The following is a 21,805-nucleotide window of genomic DNA, read 5'->3' as shown; positions in this document are numbered from 1 at the left end:
AACCACCGACTTCAAAAATAAATCATTAGTGAGTTGCTGTCGTAAGAATTTGTGAGCGCCCCCTCTTTCTGACAATGCCACTAGGAAAGGAGCGAACAATCTATGTTCTGTAGCGGGGCAGGAAAATGGATAAAGCCCATTTTTGGTTACATTCCGAACGCAAAAATGCCCTGAAAACCTGGATAACCCCTCCTCCTCCGCCCACTTCAGAGTTATGTGAGGTTACACGAGTTGCGATTCCGTTTTTAGGGCGTTTTTCTTATAATTTAGCAAAGTTATTTAGACAGGCCAATGTCCAAATTGTCTTTCCTCAGGGTCGCTCGATTCAGTATGCTCTCCACCATAGTGAGCAACCCACTGATCATTCATCTTTTTCAAGCTCCTTTTCCTTCTCATTACTGACATTTTACCATCCTCATACAAAAATCAGTCACATCTATGTAGTACCATTATTAATGGCAAATTTATTACGAATTTCATTAATTGCCATTTATAAAATAATTATTGTGAGGCATCGACCCAGTTTGGGCCTCACCCAGCTATTTTATTTCCAGTTTGATACAAAAGGAATTAGAATTTATGGCCATCGTTTTCTTTTAGTTTAAATTTTTGTTTCACTAAATGAGTGGCTATGAAGTTTAGCTATAATTTCCTTCAGTTATTTCATTCTATAATTTTTTCTTGCAGTTAAGATTTCAATAGTGCATGTGACGTTCTGAGGAGCATATTTCTGGGCAAAGTTGAATCCACTCGCCGGTATTGTACAACACAAAGACGCTGGTTTTGATTCAAGCCTGACATGGAGGACTACAGGCAGCAGAGATTTCAGGCCTGACAGCATCGCCTCCAGACCCATCGGATCAGCTCAGCATTCAGAATTACGTGACTGAGTCCGGCACAAGTGTTAGGCAAGACCGAGGCCGATTGTCTCCTTTCTGATGGAGAGGCTAAATTGTACTGTACATTATTTTGATTGGGAGATTATGTGACATGTTCCCAGCAGTTGAAGCAGGACACATTGCTCTGAGGCTGGATGGGGAGTCTCAATACTGAGGTTCTATCTATCTCGGATTTGGACTTGCGATGAGATAGACTCTTCGTTCGGACCTCACCCTTTGTTAAGTGTTTAGTGTTAGGAACGGAAAGATTTGCTGTCGAAATTAGCTCCCAAAGAGCAATTGCTCATTACATCTAACTTAGAAAGTTTTCAGTAAGCTGTAGCTTGTCACAGTTAGAGCCAAACATTTGCCATTTGCCTTGAGGCCTACGAAAAAGACAGGCCGTGGCCCGTATGTCACGAAAGTAGACCTGTGCTTGCTCGATAGCTCTACTCAGTAGACAAATACGTTTCTAGACCTGTTAATGCGTAACTAGGTGCGTACGTACCAACTAGAATTGCGTCTTATACTGCGATCTGTTATTATGGAGTCTTACTGTTATTATTTTACAATAATCGGAAGTCCATAAGCCTACTTCCAATTTGTTACGGCTGTAGTGGTGCGCAATAAAATTAAAATTACGTCAAGACGATTATCAGTTCCATGAGGCACCACTTCTTGTATGAAATGAGGACTGTTAAGCAGAAGAGACTAAATGCTATCAACAAGCCGTTAAACCATTTGTGTCGAGTATTCATCTTAAATTTTGTTGTAGTACTGTTCATCAGTAAGACTTCATAATAGCAGATTTCAGTAGAAGATGCAATTCTCGTTAGTACGTACACCTCAGTTGCGAGTTAACAGGCTTAGAAACGCAATTTGTCCACTGAGTTGAGAGAGCGAGCGAGTTCAGGCCTACCTTTGTGATGTAGGTGCCGCAACTTGTCTTTCTCGTGGGCCTCGATTTGCCTTGTGTTACGTCACAGACTTCACACCAGGCCGTCGACGGACATGGGAGGCAGACTACGGTATCATTGTGTTTGCGTCTGCTACTGGCGTACGAGTCAAGGGCGAGACGTGTAGCCGCATTGTGCTGTCTGTTACCGTAACGAGTGAGTAAGCCACGGTGAGAACTGCACAGTGCGAAGCACTGAGTTGACGTTCGTAGGAAGAGAGATGGGATTTTTTGTATCCCGCCTGAGAGGCGGGGCCTGGGTAAGAACGGAAAAAGTTAATACAAGTCGGTTCTGCAAGAAAGTGATTTACTGGTGCAAAAACAAAAAGAACTTTGTACGTAGGTGCGATGCTGAAGCGAAGTGTCCTGGCTGGCCGCACCTGATGAAATGGGCTGAAACTCGAGCGGAGCTCGTAGAGCTCTCCCGTTCCGGCTAGGGTGCACTGTCGTCGGTGACTCGTAGTGCCAACCTGAGAAAGTATTCCGTGGCATCGTTGATATCGATACCACTGGATTCAAATCAGAAACTATAATGTGGGTAAAGTAAGGAACAGAATGTAGACAAATGGTGCAAATCCTCTGCCTTCCTTTTTTTATTGAGCTACGTGATCACTCATTTCATGAATTAGACCTGTGAGAACACGTGTTCCGGTATTATAAGGAAAGAAACTGTGCACTGATTCTCTTTCTTAATGCAATCATTGTTCTTCCTCCACTATTTATGAGTCAATGTCTATTTGTATTTGTTTTCCTTATATTAACTTCATATGTTTCTTTGTACTAAGTTGATCCAGATAGACATTCTTTCAGCCATAAGTGACGCTTTTGGCGATCTCAGTACTGTATCTTTTGGTAAATGCACCAATTGTCCACTACTCTTTTTTCTTTTTTTTATCTAATAGTCCTCATGTCGCCTATATTATTGTACCTCCGTTACTATTCAACATAACTTAGCAGATGTGGCAGTTATGAATGAATAATTAATTTACATCTCACCAAGTTGATAGCGTTTCTTTAGGAGTAGCAGTCTTCTGACCGCTTTGTCCATGCGGGTCCGTGCACCATAGGATCCAGAGAAACAGGATCTAAGACAAACAAACTTGTTACATCGAGTGCTTGAGGGCAGATAACGGCTAGCGAACTGAATAAATGATTGCTGACGAGAAAATTGCTCTTTTATTAATTGACAAATAAGTAAAAGACAAATGGCTATCAAAGAGAAAAGCTACACTACTGGCCATTAAAATTGCTACACCACGAAGATGAAGTGCTACAGACGCGAAATTTAAACGACAGGAAGAAGATGCTGTGATATGCAAATGATCAGCTTTTCAGAGCATTCACACAAGGTTGGCACCGGTGGCGACAACAACAACGTGCTGACATGAGGAAAGTTGCGAACCAATTTCTCATAGACAAACAGCAGTTGACAGGCGTTGCTGGTAAAACGTTGTTGTGATGCCTCGTGTGAGGAAGAGAAATGCGTACCATTACGTTTCCGACTTTGATAAAGGTCGGATTGCAGCATATCGCGATTGCGGTTTATCGTATCGCGACATTGCTGCTCGCGTTTGTCGAGATCCAATGACTGTTAGCAGAATATGGAATCCATGGGTTCGGGAGGGTAACACGGAACGCCGTGCTAGATCCCAACGGCCTCGTATCACTAGCAGTCGAGATGACAGGAATCTTATCCGCATGACTGTAACGGATCGTGCAGCCACGTCTCGATCCCTCAGTCAACAGATGAGAACGTTTGCAAGACAACAACCATCTGCACAAACAGTTCGACGATGTTTGCAGCAGCATGGACTATCAGCTCGGAGACCATGGCGATGGTTACCCTTGACACTGCATCACAGACAGGAGCGCCTGCAATGGTGTACTCAATGACGTACCTGGGTGCACTAATGGCAAAACGTCATTTTTCGGATGAATCCAGGTTCTGTTTATAGCATCATGATGGTCGCATCCGTGTTTGGCGACATCGCGGTGAACGCACATTGAAAGCGTGTATTCGTCATCGCCATACTAGCGTATCACCTGGCGTAATGGTATAGGGTGCCATTGGTTACACATCTCGGTCACCTCTTGTTCGCATTGACGGCACTTTGAACAGTGGACGTTACATTTCAAATGTCTTATGACCCGTCGCTCTACCCTTCATTCGATCCCTGCAAAACCCTACAGTTCAGCAGGTTAATGCACGACCGCATGTTGCAGGCCCTGTAGGGGCCTTTCTGGAAACTGACTGCTGCCATGGCCAGCACATTCTCCAGATCTCTCACCAATTGAAAACGTCTGGTCAATGGTGGCCGAGCAACTGGCTCGTCACAATATGCCAGTCACTACTCTTGATGAACTGTGGTATCGTGTTGAAGCTGCATGGGCAGCTGTACCTGTACATGCCATCCAAGCTCTGTCTGAGTCCATGTCCAGACGTATCAAGGCTGTTATTACGGCCAGAGGTGGTTGTTCTGGGTACTGATTTCTCAGGACCTATGCACTCAAAATGTAATCACATGTCATTTCTGGTATAATATATTTGTTCAATGAATACCCGTTTATCATCTGCTTTTCTTCTTGGTGCACCAATTTCAATTGCCAGTAGTGTACATATCTCTATATAGAATGTTAACACCTATTTACTATGACATCACTCTTTTGCTTGACAGCAAGTGTTTGGACTCTGCTACGCTCTCCAACTGCCATCTGGTGGCAGCTTCAAACTGAGCAGGTCCGTAACAGCAAACAACCTCAAAAAGACATGATGAAAGCATTGATGACTAACCATAAGTTATTTCCTGTAGGGAGTTGAAAATTCTACGAAGATTGGTAACCAGCTCTGAAGGAACAAATTTTGTTCCGCTTTCTGAAAGAAATTTCAACCTATTGATAGTTCAAACTTGAATTATTTTTAGCGAACTTTAGACGACGAAGTTACTTATATGAATAAAGTTCTGTGTAGAGATGTAAGACGAAAAGCAAACAGAAATTTTAATATTCTAAGCACATTTGCTATTAATGCAATACTATTTCACCACAAATGCTTTGAGTTGAGTGTTATTTGAATTAATTCTTTCCAATAACTTTTATAATTAAATGAAACATAATATTGACCATTAAAATGGCGACGTTATTATCTTTTCACTAATACGCTGCCCTGAAAGAGCATATGAGATCTTAATATAACGATAAGACAACAAGTGCTTGTATTTACATTGTGCTATAAATAAACTTGAGTAGTAATACTGATATTTAAATATAATTTACTTTAGGAAAGAGGACTGCTACTCAAGGCAGAATAACTTTAAAGATTCCAATAATCTGTTCTATATTGAATTCCAATAACTTGTTCTATATTGCTACTAAACTGATCACAAATTTTCTGAACAGTTCTAAAATTTGTTTGACAAAAGTTTTCTGCCTTGTCTTTTATTGTTACAAGTTGACATGTGATAGTTGAGATGACATGGATGCTGGATGACAAAAAAATGGTTCAAACGGCTCTGAGCACTATAGCACTCAACATCTGAGGTCATCAGTCCCCTAGAACTTAGAACTACTTAAACCTAACTAACCTAAAGACATTTCAGGATTTAAGCTAGCTTGCTACTTCTGCAGACTAGATATGGATGGAGGAGGAGTTGCCATATTTATTAAAAACTGCCATAAATTCAAGAACATTGACATTAACAAAATTCTCCTTAGAGCAGCATCTAGAAGCACGTGCAACAGAAGTAGAGTTCCATAACAGATCCTATATAATAGTAACTATTTACCAAGCACTGCTGGAAATTATAATCTATTCATAAATCATCTAGAAGCTCTTTTGGGTTATTTAACAGTAAGAAACAAAGAAATTTTGATTGCTGGTGACTTTAATACAGATTTTGTAATTCAGTCTTCCAGTAAACAGTTACTGCAGTTAGTAATGTTGTCTTTCAATCTAACTCACACTGTAAACTATCTGACTAGGATCACTAAATCCTCAAGGACAGCCATTGATAACATTTTTATAGACAAATCAAAGGAACAAAATCATATCATAAAACCTGTAATAAATGGACTGTCAGATCATGACAGGCGGCTCCTTGTTTTAGATGGAAATTCTAAGCAGATTATCAAGACCACTAAATCTGAGTACAGGAGAGTATCCAATCAACCAAAAAGTGAGTGTTTTAGAAAACTGCTTAAAGATATGAACTGGAAAGATGTTTATAGTGCTCATGACATGAATGAAAAATATAACACATTCATGAACAATGTCAGTATCATGTTTCAAAACTGTTTTCCTCTAGAAGTTACTCAAATTAAACAGAAGTCTATAATAAAACCATGAATCACACAAGGAATAAAGGTTTCCTGTAAGGCAAAAAGGAAAATGTATCTGTCGACCAAGAATAGCTCCAATGCTGATGATTTAGCTAAATACAAGGAATACTGTAAAATATTTAAAAAAGTAATTCAGACATCTAAACAAATACACTACGAGAAGAAGATAGCAATGTCAGGGAACAAAATAAAAACTATATGAGATATAGTGAAAGAGGAGACTGGTAGAACCAGAAGGGAACATGAGCAAATAGCACTAAGGATAGATGACACATTAGTAACCGATAGGCATAGTGTGGCAAATCTATTTGAGAAGTACTTTATATCGATTACTGATAGAATGGGATTGTGAGGATCAGAAAATAATGCCCTTGAATATCTGAAACCAACCTTTTCAAATAGCTTCTGGTACATGAATATGTCACTCACTTCACCAAAAGAAATAACTTCCATAATAAAATCTTTAAAAAAAAGCATTCTAGTTGCTACAATGAAATATCAACAAAGTTAATTAAGGCATGTTCTTGTGAGTTTAGTACAATTCTAAATTAGTTGTGTAACCAGTCAATTATAACTGGGACATTTCCTTACTGGCTGAAATATGCAGATGTTAAGCCTCTATTCAAGAAAGGGGATAAAGAGATGCCATCAAACTACAGACCGATTTCACTTTTGCCATCATTCTCAAAAATTTTAGAAAAAGTAATGTACAGGCAGCTTCTCAACCATCTGACCACAAATAACATATTATCAAGAACACAGTTTGGATTTCTGAAGGGTTCTGATATCGAAAAGGCTATTTACACTTACAGTGAAAATGTACTTAATTCATTGAATAACGAGTTACAAGCAGCAGGTATTTTCTGTGATTTATCAAAGGCATTCAACTGTGTAAACCACAACATCCTTTTAAATAAATTAGAATTCTATGGTGTCACGGGCAGTGCTGCAAAATGGTTCAAGACATACCTCACAAACAGGAAACAAAAGGTGTCAATGCAAGGGACTAGTAAATTAAGTCATCAGTCAGCATCATAATGGGAAGGAATTAAATGTGGTGTCCTACAAGGATCCATCTTAGGGCCATTGCTTTTTCTTGTGTACATTAATGATGTCTCATCAGTTACACTGCCAGAAGCAGAATTCGTTTTGTTTGCAGATGACACAAGTATTGCAATAAATAGTCTGTTGAGTGTAGTTCTAGAAAGATCTTGGATATTAATAAATGGTTTAAAGCCAACTCATTGACATTAAACTTTGGAAAGACTCACTACATAAAATTCAGAACCTTGTAAGAGGTTTCCATCCAGCATATGCATAAAGTCTGAAGAAGATCAGATAGAAGAAGTTGACAGTCTTAAATTCCTGGGATTACAACTTGATAATAAATTCATTTGGGAGGAGCACATCACAGAACTGCAGAAACACCTCAACAAATCTGTATTTGCAATTCGAGTATTAGCAGACATAGGCGACATAAAAGTGAAAAAGCTTGCATACTTTGCCTACTTTCATTCCATAATGTCATATGGTATAATATTTTGGGGTAACTCTTCAAGTCAAACAAAAGTTTTCAGAGTCCAAAAGCATGTAATATGTATTATTTGTGAAGTAAACTCATGGACGTCTTGTAGAAACCTCTTCAAAGAACTGGGTATACTAACTACTGCCTCTCAGTATATTTACTCCTTAAACTTTGTCCTAAATAATGTATCTCTTTTTCCAACAAACAGTTCAGTTTATACATACAATACCAGGAACAAAAATGATCTTCACAAGGACTTAAAAGCACTTACTTTAGTTCAAAAAGGGGTCCACTACTCAGGAACACTCATCTTCAATAATTTGCCAACAAACATAAAAATTTAGTTAAAAATAAAGATCAGTTTAAAAGGAGCCTGAAAGACTTACTAGTGGCCAACTCCTACTACTCCATTGACGAATTTTTAATAGAAACAAATCATGTGTTGTATATATTTATACTATTAGTATTGTTATTTCAGCTTTAAAAAAAAGAAAAAAAGGAAGAAAGAAAGAAAGGTGACATGTTCCACATCCACGATGATCTCCTCAACACAGATCTATGGAACGAACAACTAATCTAATCTAATCTAATCATCACATACATCCATGCCTGAGGCAGGACTCGAACCTGCGACCATAGCACCTAGGACCGCTCGGCCATTCCAGCCGGCTGCTGGATGACATCTTCACGTCTCCATACTGGTATCCATTGTTTCATGTAAGCCTTTGTGCATGTCAGCGCCATTACATCCTGGTTAGGTGCACGCTACGTTGTCATCAATTCAGTTGGAAATTCTTGCAAGTCGACCATTTACGTTATTACGTTATAGAGACAAGTTTCCCTACTATCCAACCCAGCTATATTTAGACTTGACGCACTTACATCTAAAGAAGAACTTTCAACATTAAAGTTTTAAACATGGCTGCGTTGTCAGCGACCATTACAAAGTAAAACTAGAGCCCTCGGGCCTAGAACGAAGTCTTTTTGATCTAGGTTTTGGGCCATTACAAAAAGTAACTTCATCAGAAATAAAACATTTTGAACTGGCATATAACATAAGTACAAAGAAATAAGAAATAATATATTTGGTGTAATTACTGACTAGCAGTATAAAAAGAAAAGGCATAGTACTTACATCTCACTTATAAAATAAACATCAAGCGATAAAGCTTTAGACACAAAATTTTAAAATAGAAAATGTAAAAGGCAAGCCACTATGGCCTGCTCACACATGTCGAGTTGCAGTAGCATCAGAATGAGGTGCCCGCGTTACCAATTGCTAGCAGGTGAACATTACTCCAAAAGTCCAGGACTGTATAGAGGATGAGAAACGGCTTACCATCGAAATTTCTTCAGTGAACTTGAAACAATATTGGCAACGTGGAGAGGGCCAGTAGCGACCCGGTCATTGCAATAATTACCATCAAATTTTTAGCTCTGACCGACCCCACCTCCACCGTTGAGCCTTAAAGAAATCGAGCTGTTTTTCTCACATGGTATTAAAATTGATTGAATACCAGGACTACCTTGACTCTGCCTGTTTTATTTGTTGTCCGGAGAAAGGACGGAGTGCTACAAGGAAGGTCCTCTTCTGATAAATGAGTACATTGTGTTTTTGTTTCTTAAGTAGTCGGCATACAGAATGAGTTAGTTAACGTTGACGAGGCTCCCTACGATGGCACTTCCTGCTTTTTTTCGTTGAGCAGCCATTTCGTCTCGTGAAATGCAAAATAAGTCCCGTGATATTTCGGCAACGTGCCAAGTAAAGTAAAACCAATAGGAAGCAAGAACGCTCCCTATGTCACTAGCTGAAAGCAAGATGCTATACTGTATTTATCCTATCCAGAAGTAACCCATATTCGATGGTTTTTATATTATATGTTACATCCTATGAGTATATGCTGTTCCTAGGCACGAGCGCGTTGAACGTTTGGAGAACGAGTCGTTATTAGTACGATTTGTTGCAATAAAATGACGGGAAACGTCATATTGGTGGTTGAAGAATTTACGTATTTAGTTATTTTCGCGTTATAGCTCGCTTGCAATGAGAGCAAGCCGTTTTAATGCAGCGACCGATTTAAGATTCATGAAAACGTGCCGTTCGTATTAGAATGTTATGTAATTAAATGTGAATTATATTTCAAAACGCACACAATTGCTGTCTTCGTCAGTATAGCGTCAAATATTAACAGAGCGACAGAGAATGCGATCACTGTGGACGATGTGTTACACCTGGACTGGCACTTTTTCCCTGCCGCGAAGAATAATAGCTATACCTGGCTCCTCGGACAATATGCGTGCTGCATTGTCACGCAACAACGTGCAGACCTCAAAGCATTCATTTTGTATATTCAAAAGCATCATCATAGTTTGAAAAAAACATCTTAAATATTAACAGTTGTTCCAAGACTTTCTTATTTACATTTTACCTCAAAACTGAGAGTCATTCCACATTGTTTTGTGTGTATTGAACCGGGAACCTAGAAACGACGGAGAGGCTTCGTCCCGCTGTAGCCCTCAGTGGTTCACAACCCAAAACAGGCCACAGCAGTCCGGGGTTGCGACGCTTATGAGAAGCGACAGTTGTGAGGAGCGACATTTGTGAGGAGACCCGGCCGAACAGGTAGCGGGCGGTCTACAGGGACACCAAACAGGTAGCGCACCGCAGTTCAGTACTGCATAGTCACGTCACTGCCGTTACACAGGAGTAAAAAACGATCGCTGCAACGCATCAGACAAAAAGCGTGGGATCTACGCAAGATCCGACCGACGCTGCAGGAATATTTCTGCAAGAACATCATTTGCTAATGAATGGTGGGAGCAAATTTTGTACTTGCAGATGACGACAGAGGACCAAATGATAGGATATTTGTGTTCGCCAGCGAATGGGGAAAATCCTGTTTAACAGACTGCAATTCTTTCTTTGACGGTGAAACGTTCAAATGCTCCAGAAAGCAGTTTGGACAGTTATTTATTGATCATGCCAATATTTCTAGTTCTGAGGAGGAAACAAACACAGTTCCAACCGTGTACGCCTTGTTACCCAATAAAAAGCGAGAAACGTACGTTGCTTTTTCACAGCTGATAAGAGGAACGTACCTGGATGGAATACTATAGATATCATGATGGATTTGGAAGCTGCAATCATCAAATCAGTAACACATTTGTTTCCTGATGCAAAGATTAAAGGCTGCAACTACCATTTCAATCAGTGCTTGTCGAGGCAAGTGCAGAATTGCGGCCTTGTTGCTGCCTACAAGGAAAACGAAGAAATTCATTTCCACGTAAGATTGTGTTCCGCTTTGCCTCACATTCCCCTGGACATGTTAGATGACGGGTAGCTATGCATTCAGGAGAGCACGCCAGATAACGAAAAACCAGGATTTTTGTGACTGTTTTGTTGAACAATGGCTGGATAATGAAGACATGCCAAGCTATATATGGAACTGCGCACGAAGGCGTCACCGCACCAACAATGTGTCAGAAGGATGGAATCGGAGGATAAATACATTCATTTCGAGGTTCATTCAAATTTTTACTCCTTTGTAAAAATTCTCAGAGAATATCATGGGCACCAATTTGACAGACTAGTTTCAAATCTAGGTGGGAAAAGAGGAAAGAAGTCCTCAATTAAGACAGATGAGATAGTTTCTAAGGCCCCTACAAGACTCCACGTTGACGGCAACATGAAATCATTTCTTACTTGCGTGGCCTACGCACAGAAATTACAATGAGAAGGAAATAGCTGAAGCTACAGCAACACTTCTAAATATTGAAAAGGGATTCAGTTCACACCGATCACCCTATTGTAAAAAATGTAAATAAATAATGATCCTGTAAATATTGTAAATAAATGTAATGGGGGACGAAAAGAGGTGTTCCCTGGAAACGACACAAAGTCGGCTAAATATCTCTTGCAAATTGTAAAAGATTCTCTAACGAAGTCTGAAAAGTCATAGCTTTCCTAACTATCACAATCAGCATTTTTGTGTAGAGAATTTTAGAAACAATTGCTGTTTGAGTGGACGATGAATACACCTTGATTCAATACATAAATTGCATTCCTTAACGCTAATTGTTAGCAGGATTCACATTACACCACAGTACACTTCCCTGCGTGGTACGGGAAATTTGAGGTTTATTACGAAATAATTAGAGAAAAAAGTTTCTACCGAGAACCAAATTCATTAGTAGGCTCCTCTTAATATATGGTATCAAATTTTGGGTGAAGGGTTGAAAACTTGAAACATTTTCGGTTTCTATAGTTTCTGTAAAATCCATCGTTAAGTATGAGGTTGAGCGAAAATGATGCCCTATGTAAGATTAATCAGAACAAAAATTCCAATGAAAAAGGTCTTACGCATAACTGTGCTGCAACTAATGGTTGACATGATATCGTAGAGGAGAAAATCAGCTCCGATTTCTAATCTGACTAAGGCCACTCTTCCTTGCCCAAAAAAAATTCTGAAATAATGTAACCTGGCTGCACTGGAGGAGTGTGAATGTCCCTCGGCAGCATCCCGGGTCGGCACAAGTCAAGCGCTCAGTCACACCAAGCGGCAGCAGGTAGGGGCCGAGCAGGTAGTGGCGCAGCATTTGCGACACACCCTGTGCCGGTCCCTCAGCATCCCGGATTTCTCACAAGTGTTTGCGACACACCCTGTGCCGGTCCCTCAGCATCCCGGATTTCTCACAAGTGTTTGCGACACACCCTGTGCCGGTCCCTCGGCATCCTGGATTTCTGACAAGTGTCGCCACATTCCATTTTCTCACATTTGTCGCTTCTCACAAGTGTCTACAACTCGAGCAGTCCACCCACCCCATCGCTGCCCCACTCCGAACCCATGGTTACTGTATGGTTCGACCCCCAGTGAACCCTCCCCCTCCCCCTCCTCCGGGAACGACACATACCAGGCGAGTATAACCCCAAATGTTTGCGTGGTAGAGTAATTACGGTGTACGCATACGTGGAGACAGTGTTTGCGCAGCAATAGCCGACATAGTGTAACAGAGGCAGAATAAGGGAAACCAGCTCGCAGATGGAAAACCGCCTTAAAAACCATCCAAGGGCTGGCCGTCACAGCGGACCTCGATAGCTAATCAGGCGAGCGGATTCGTGCCGAAGGCCGGGACACCGTCCCGCTCAGGAAGCACCGCGTTAGACCGCGTGGCTCGCCGGGCGGGCTCCAAATTGTATTATTTCATGTTCGGAAAAGCAACTTGTACATAGTTTAGGGGCGTAAGCATGGCAAAACCACATTACACACGCCTGTCAAGAAAACTGTAAATAGTCAAAGGAGTAAAGTTATGTAATTAGTTGGAGAAATCTTATCTTTGCTTTTATTTTCTTCATTTCAAACTGACGGTTACATATTGCTGCAAAGTAAATTTCATTTCCAAACGGAGAGAAGCTACCACCACAGGCGAAGCAAATTTCCTCCCTTTTCGTTTATTGTTGTGTATATCATTCATGCGCAACATTCATTTTGATATTAAAAGAATTCCCCTACATGAATGTGATACCCTCCTCATATTCTGAAGCACCAAAGCTGGAGAAAGGATCTTGCAGTGCATAACGTAGAGACTTCAAAGAAGATAAACAGAGAAACCCAAACTTTGGAAACCGGAGTATGGATACATACCTGACACTAAATGTAAACACAAGAAACTACCCTTCGATAAGACCAACCTTAAACAGTCACTGAGCTGGGATTTCTCATGCAGTGAAGGCGAGCCTGGACTGCTGCAGCTACACTTCACACGGATACAATACCCACGTGATCGACGGCTGTGCTCCGTAAAAAGAACCCTAAAGATGTACAACTGCTGCAGTGGCTACGCAATAATTGAATGTATAACAAATGTCATGTACGTCTTAAAACTATAGTCAGTCTGCTGTTGACCATTCTCGAACAACTCTCACTTTAATGGTATGAACTGCTTCATTTTTAACGTGGTCAAGCTCAGTAATAGCGTTGGTGCGAATAAACCACGTAAAAAAAATTGTTGAGGCACCGTGATATGAGACCGTGCTGACGTCTGGATTTGGTTCGCGCTCCACCATCATCAATTTTTTTTTCACTTTCGCAGTTTCTAAATGGTTGTGCGAGTTTCGCATGAAATTAATTGACATAATTTCTGTAGTACTTGATGTTATGTAAACATAAGGAGTGAGTTTGTTTGACTTGGTGAGCTTACGTAAGCTGACGTCTTTCCTGAGTGGACATCTATTTTTCAATTTTTTCTTATGACACGTTCACGGATATTGAAGTTTTTGTTAATGTATACCCCGGACAGAGAAACTTAATAAGCATATGGTCAGGAAAGGAAATGTTTGTTTTGATAGAGATAACGTAGGACTTCTGAGCACGTCCATTTTGTGAACAAACGGTATGGTTTGCGCGCCAAATAGATGCGACAACCGCCACTGGACAACGCGGAGAGTCCAAAATCACGTGAACCAGCTGGTGCCGTGTGCCGACGGCGCTGTGTTTCGTGACGTGGGGTATGTCGTCTCCATGAAAGTTCACGTTAGCTCCCTCGTCCCGAGTGTCGAGCTCTGCCAACTTAATATGTCGTACGCTATAGGCGCTCTTCTGGAATAGTTCGTTAGATATCTGATCTCGGAATCTAGGAATTTCTTGCAGTTTTACTTCTATGTATCAGCGCGTTTACAACTGCTCTCTTTGGATTGGATGATGACAGCTTTTCAAAACTTAGATATATGTCAACTTGCGTTGGCTTATGGTGAACTAGCCACCCATTCGATCTTGGTCAAAGCAGAACTTTTAAAAATGGTTATTTTTCTTCTCTATCCAATGCAGAAATGATCGATTATTGATTCCGTCACTGTGCAATGTTTCACTTCGTTGACGGAGGCACAACCTCAACTCTGTTTGCACAGCTTCATTGCTATCAAAGTGAAGTCCTCTTAGCTGTTATTTCAGTTCTGTAAACATGAAAAGGAATCATGAAAGAAGGTTGTATACGTGGAAGAACCCTGGAGATACTAAAAGGTATCAGATAGATTATATAATGGTAAGACAGAGATTTAGGAACCAGGTTTTAAGTTGTAAGACATTTCCAGGGGCAGATGTGGACTCTGACCACAATCTATTGGTTATGACCTGTAGATTAAAACTGAAGAAACTGCAAAACTGTGGGAAATTAAGGAGATGGGACCTGGATAAACTGAAAGAACCAGAGGTTGTACAGAGTTTCAGAGAGAGCATAAGGGAACAATTGACAGGAATAGGGGAAAGAAGTACAGTAGAAGAAGAATGGGTAGCTCTGACGGATGAAGTAGTGAAGGCAGCAGAGGATAAAGTAGGTACAAAGACGAGGGCTGCTAGAAATCCTTGGGTAACAGAAGAAATATTGAATTTAATTGATGAAAGGAGAAAATATAAAAATGCAGTAAATGAAGCAGGCAAAAAGGAATACAAAAGTCTCAAAAATGAGATCGACAGGAAGTGCAAAATGGCTAAACAGGGATGGCTAGAGGACAAATGTAAGGATGTAGAAGCTTATCTCACTAGGGGTAAGATAGATACTGCCTACAGGAAAATTAAAGAGACCTTTGGAGAGAAGAGAACCACGTGTATGAATATCAAGAGCTCAGATGGCAGCCCAGTTCTAAGCAAAGAAGGGAAGGCAGAAAGGTGGAAGGAGTATATAGAAGGTTTATACAAGGGCGATGTACTTGAGGACAATAGTATGGAAATAGAAGAGGATGTAGATGAAGACGAAATGGGAGATACGATACTGCGTGAAGAGTTTGACAGAGCACTGAAAGACCTGAGTCGAAACAAGGCCCCCGGAGTAGACAACATTCCATTAGAACTACTGACGGCCTTGGGAGAGCCAGTCATGACAAAACTCTACCAGCTGGTGAGCAAGATGTATCAGACAGGCGAAATACCCTCAGACTTCAAGAAGAATATAATAATTCCAATCCCAAAGAAAGCAGGTGCTGACAGATGTGAAAATTACCGAACTATCAGTTTAATAAGCCACGGCTGCAAAATACTAACGCGAATTCTTTACAGACGAATGGAAAAACTGGTAGATGCAGACCTCGTGGAGGATCAGTTTGGATTCCGTCGAAATGTTGGAACACGTGAGGCAATACTGACCTTACGACTTATCTTAGAAGAAAGATTAAGAAAAGGCAAACCTACGTTTCTAGCATTTGTAGACTTAGAGAAAGCTTTTGACAATGTTGACTGGAATACTCTTTTTCAAATTCTAAAGGTGGCTGGGGTAAAATACAGGGAGCGAAAGGCTATTTATAATTTGTACAGAAACCAGATGGCAGTAATAAGAGTCGAGGGGCATGAAAGGGAAGCAGTGGTTGGGAAAGGAGTGAGACAGGGTTGTAGCCTCTCCCCGATGTTATTCAATCTGTATATTGAGCAAGCAGTAAAGGAAACAAAAGAAAAATTTGGAGTAGGTATTAAAATTCATGGAGACGAAGTAAAAACTTTGAGGTTCGCCGATGACATTGTAATTCTGTCAGAGACGGCAAAGGACTTGGAAGAGCAGTTGAACGGAATGGACAGTGTCTTGAAAGGAGGATATAAGATGAACATTAACAAAAGCAAAACGAGGATAATGGAATGTAGTCAAATTAAATCGGGTGATGCTGAGGGAATTAGATTAGGAAATGAGACACTTAAAGTAGTAAAGGAGTTTTGCTATTTAGGAAGTAAAATAACTGATGATGGTCGAAGTAGAGAGGATATAAAATGTAGACTGGCAATGGCAAGGAAAGCGTTTCTGAAGAAGAGAAATTTGTTAACATCGAATATAGATTTATGTATCAGGAAGTCGTTTCTGAAAGTATTTGTTTGGAGTGTAGCCATGTATGGAAGTGAAACATGGACGATAACTAGTTTGGACAAAAAGAGAATAGAAGCTTTCGAAATGTGGTGCTACAGAAGAATACTGAAGATAAGGTGGATAGATCACGTATCTAATGAGGAGGTATTGAATAGCATTGGGGAGAAGAGAAGTTTGTGGCACAACTTGACTAGAAGAAGGGATCGGTTGGTAGGACATGTTTTGAGGCATCGAGGGATCACAAATTTAGCATTGGAGGGCAGCGTGGAGGGTAAAAATCGTAGAGGGAGACCGAGAGATGAGTACACTAAGCAGATTCAGAAGGATGTAGGTTGCAGTAGGTACTGGGAGATGAAGCAGCTTGCGCAGGATAGAGTAGCATGGAGAGCTGCATCAAACCAGTCTCAGGACTGAAGACAACAACAACAACAAACATGAAAATCGGACTGGGCCAATTTAGGACTGTATGGAGGATGATCGATGACGGTGAAGCCAAGGTGTCTGATCGATGCCGATGTTGTAGTGCTGGTGTGGAGTGTAGCATTGTCGTGCTGAAGGAAAAGGTGTTCCGTTTGTGGACGAACTTTCCAAATCCGAAACTCAATTAACAGCACGCTGTTTGTGACGCACCGACGTAGTTGTATTAAACACCGCCATGTTAAACATCTGGAGCCCTTTAGCGACAGACGGTGACAAATAAGCAGACATAAAGAATAAAGATATAGAATGTTAATAATATTTGTCTCATCCAAAAAGCTTCAAGAACGTTCAGGGAAGAAACACTGAGGCGCGCGCTCGTATATCTTCACCTCTCTTCGCAAAGCAGAGACCTCTTCCCTGTCTGCCAAGCTAATATTTGAGTTAAGAGGCTTGGCTGTGACTCATATGCCACTTGTAGCTAGTATTACTTCATTAGCAATGTCATGTGAAAGATACTGTACTGTCTGTTCCACTCCACTGATGATAACCATAGTAAGCAGCATTTGTGGCGTAGAAGTGTTCAAACCTTTGTTCAGCATGGAGAAGGTTCCTTCTTGAAGATTCTTGTTTGACGGATGATGGCCGTGTCTACTTCCTCTTTAGGTACCAACCGTACTTGTTTTTGAGTAAGGCGCTCAAATTTATGAGCAGCTGTAGTGAAGCAATTATTCAACGAACAGTTGTTCTTGGTCGCAGTCAATAAACAAAATGTATCATCAAATAGATTTGATTTCAACTGTTAGGTCTCCGTTACTCCCTTCCGGCCACAATCATTGCTGAAGTTGCAAACGGTATATGAGGCCGTGCTGAGAAGTAAGACCTCCGAAATTTTATATTGTAACTCTCTAAGCTTTTCAGATAAAACAAACATTATTAATATTCTACATCTTTGGTCTTCATGTCTACATAATTGCAGCGCTCAGAGTTGCAGCGTATAACATTGAGGTGTGTGATGTACCTACGTCGGTGCACGAGAAAAAGGTACTCTCTATGTAGTATCAACGACAAACTAAACACACAGGCACATAGTCTCTTACTATGTACCTACGTGTTTAGTTGGACGTTGATACTACATCAGAATATTTTATGATCTGAAGATGGCAGTAGCCGAAACCGGTAATAGTGAAGTGTAAAAGTCTTTGTGATCAAGACGGACCTGTAAAATAGAGAGGAGAGATAGTGGCTGCATCAACAAAGTGAAACATTCTACGGCGATGGAATCAACAAATTGGTCTATCGTTCGGAGAAATGTGTTCATCACCAGGATGACTGAGAAAAAAATACTTAGACACGACGAAAAAGTTTGTAGAATGTTAAAACTTTCGTTTTATTTAAGAAGCTTTAAGATTTTTCACAAAAATAGTTCGGAGGCATTACTTTTCAGTACGCCCTCGTATTTTACAACTTAACGGACAAGTATATTCCGAAATTATGCATATCTGAAAGTGGTAACGAGTTTCCTATTTTAACGAGCTTCCTATATTTCCAGAAATTAGGAAGCTCATGAAGTTTTTCTCTCATTCTCTGTACGGTATTCATTAATTGGGTGCGGATAGGATCTAGGACATAGAGAGTTTTTCAGTTCTCCTGAGCAGAATGCATCTATTCATTACAAATCTACAAACCATCTTCTTTATGAAGCGAAATTCGACAGACTATAAATAGTGGGATAGGAAAATGATTTTATTTCATTTGTGTGGTAGGCGACTCATTTTGTTCTCGTTTCATCGTGCGACCTCACCAGTCTTGTTACCACTTCAATTTCGTCCTCTAATTCCCTTTTCGTGGTTGCAGAAACTCTGATGGGAAGCGAAATGCTGTGCAAAATTCAATTTGTACCCTAGTTTGTGAGTTAGGTGGACAGCGCGGCCTGGATATTCCAGATGTGCTCTTCGTTGTCACGGCGCTCTAGCGTTATCTGGCGATGGAAATCCACTGTGCAGGACACACGCCTGGAATCGCTTATTTCGCATCCAACTGCACTTTATCCCTTTTGTAACGTAAATAAGCTGACAGTTTCACACTCGATAATAATATTACATTCAGTTTATCAAAAGCGAAAGACAACTTGCAGCCAGACTACAAGTTGATCGCGAATGAACATAGCGAATCTACAAGTACTTTTAAACAGACGGAATCGTGGTATAGAGTCGAATTTAAAGTCTTCCATCTTGTTCAGTAGTACTATGTTTTATGGAAGGTAGGTTACACTGATACCTAATTAGTCTAAGTACATACACCTTTGGCTGAGATTGTTGAAAAATTAAATACAGGATATCCTCTCCCTGTTTAAGCTTAGGAAATCGTTCAAGGACTGTTTTTGTATGTTTTCATTCATAACGAGTATGGACTTGCACGGAAGATTATCCTAATAGTATTAAAATAATCAAGTGCTTTATTTCTCTTAGTGTACAAGGCGTACAGAATAAAAAATTAAAAAGCCGTTTCAGTTTACAACACATTTTTCACTAAAGAAAAGTACACTTTACCAATTTTGGTGCATTCAGTTTCAATAACCGTGCTTTTTCCCTACGTGAAAATGAGACGATGGTCTGTTAAGACGGTTAGAAGTAGTAAAACAACCATTAAATACGTTACCACCCTGCATATCTTGTACTTCTCGTATAGCTTCAAATTTTCACAGTGGCCAATGTGCCCCTAATGTAAGACATCGATGGCACATGTTCTATGGCCGTGGTTCCCAACCTGGGGGTAATTACCCCTAATTACCCCCTGAGGAATAAAATAAAATTTTCCGAGGGGTAAAAACTAAACAATTCGACTCTGTTTCAGTCACGAAAGTAAAATATTTTCAAAAGATCATTACTGTTATTATAATTTTGTACGACGCTAAAAGTTACCAGTAATTACTTTTTCTCAGTAGCATTAATGAGGTGAATGTTCCAGGTTCCTCACATAGTCCACCCACTAGCCACATATGTTATACTTCGTCCCGTACATAGCTGATAATAAAAGGCCAACATATACCTGACAAATGCTAAATATCTCAGGAAATGCCTTCTCCGTGTTGTAGACAGCACTTGCAGTAGTCTCAAAATTGCTTCATTAACATATAAACGAACTAATTTACAGCACGATAGAGTAGTAACTACATAAGGGCTACTATAGTGCTGTACACAATATTGTTATTATTATTAGTGGCTGTGATCATAGACGAATTATTAACAGCCTAAAGCCTTCCAATTTCTGCCTGTCCATACGTAAGGAGTGCAGCTTTAAAGTGACTTACGAACAGGAAGTATAGTGCACCCATTTCAACCTGTTTGATTTTAAATATCGTTGTAGTGTGGACATCATGATCATGCAAGTACCACAATGGAGAGGAGAATGCAGGCGAAGTGTTTTTTGTAACTAGTGTTTACCTTCACTGTGTGTAGTTAACTTTCTTATCTGAGAAGGAGTTATGCTTATCACTTGCGATGCACTACGAATTCCTTCGTCATTCATTCTAACACACACACACACACACACACACACACACACACACACACACACACACACACACACATACATACATACAAACACATGCACACGAAGACAAACTGAAGATCACTCATCTTTCATCATTTTAAAAATAAGTGTTCTAAGAAAAGTCTTTCATTCTACAGTTTAGTTAGGTGCTAAATTTTATGATAATGTGGGGAGGGAGGGGGGGACAATAGATAGCATGGGGGAGGGGGGGGGGTTACTAGCTAATGTGGGAACCGCTGTTCTCCTGTTCTAGAGTGATTCCTGTCTTTGACCTACTTTTTTTAGAAGAAATCCCTGTATGAGAATGCACAATATAAAAATGGAAAATGATACAATTTCATAAATAAACCGCTAAAATGGTAGGATGTAAATGTAAGTTCTGTCTTATAAACTAAGTGAGTCTTTGATTTTTAGCTATTTCGAACAGACGATACGTAAGTGTATTGCGTATGAAACTCATCCTGGTAACTGGGTACAAAACTGTCTAATAGACTCTCTGAGAATTAGCTGTAACTCAGATAAAGACGGCTCACTGTAGCTATACTTTTCCTGTTACCTAAGATCTTAGAGGAACTTACGGAAGAACTATGAATGGGGTGAAATCAATGCTAAAATGAAATGTAGTGTGTTTATTGGACAAACTCCACAACGGCTGGGGCTTTACTATGAACGATCGCTTACAAACATATCAGCATTGGTACTGGTAAATTATTTTAGTCATGCGACGGCCAGGACCGCCCCAAAATTTTTAGAATGTTCGGGAATTCGGCAAGCCGGCAACTGTGACCGAGCGGTTCTAGACTCTTCAGTCTGGAATCGCGCTGCTGCTACGGTCGCAGTTTCGAATCCTGCTTCGGGCATGGATGTGTGTGATGTCCTTAGGTTAGTTAGATTTAAGTAGTTCTAAGTCTAGGGGACTGATGACCTAAGATGTTAAGTCCCATAGTGCTTAGAGCCATTTGACCCATTTTTTAAATTCGGCAAAATATAATAGATATCGCATATGACGCAGTATGGTAGTGTGGAAGGATTTACTAAGCAAGCAGGAATATAAAGGAAATTTTCTGGATTACAAAGTACATTGGCGTCTTTCATAATGACCCAGTAGACGGCTTAGTCAAACTAGAGAGCACATACTTATATAGGCTCCCTAAGTCAAACGAAAAAATAACTCAGGTGAAATCCAAAATGATAGGATCTCTTACAAGTAAATTCTGCATGTACTTAACCATAAAGAGAGAATCGACTGGAAGACGTAACTCAAATGGAACACGGTCTCAAAAGGAGCGCACTGGGGCC

Source organism: Schistocerca gregaria, chromosome 1 (genome assembly GCF_023897955.1).
Source record: "Schistocerca gregaria isolate iqSchGreg1 chromosome 1, iqSchGreg1.2, whole genome shotgun sequence".
Taxonomy (NCBI): domain Eukaryota; kingdom Metazoa; phylum Arthropoda; class Insecta; order Orthoptera; family Acrididae; genus Schistocerca; species Schistocerca gregaria.
Note: the sequence above shows the minus strand (reverse complement) of the source record.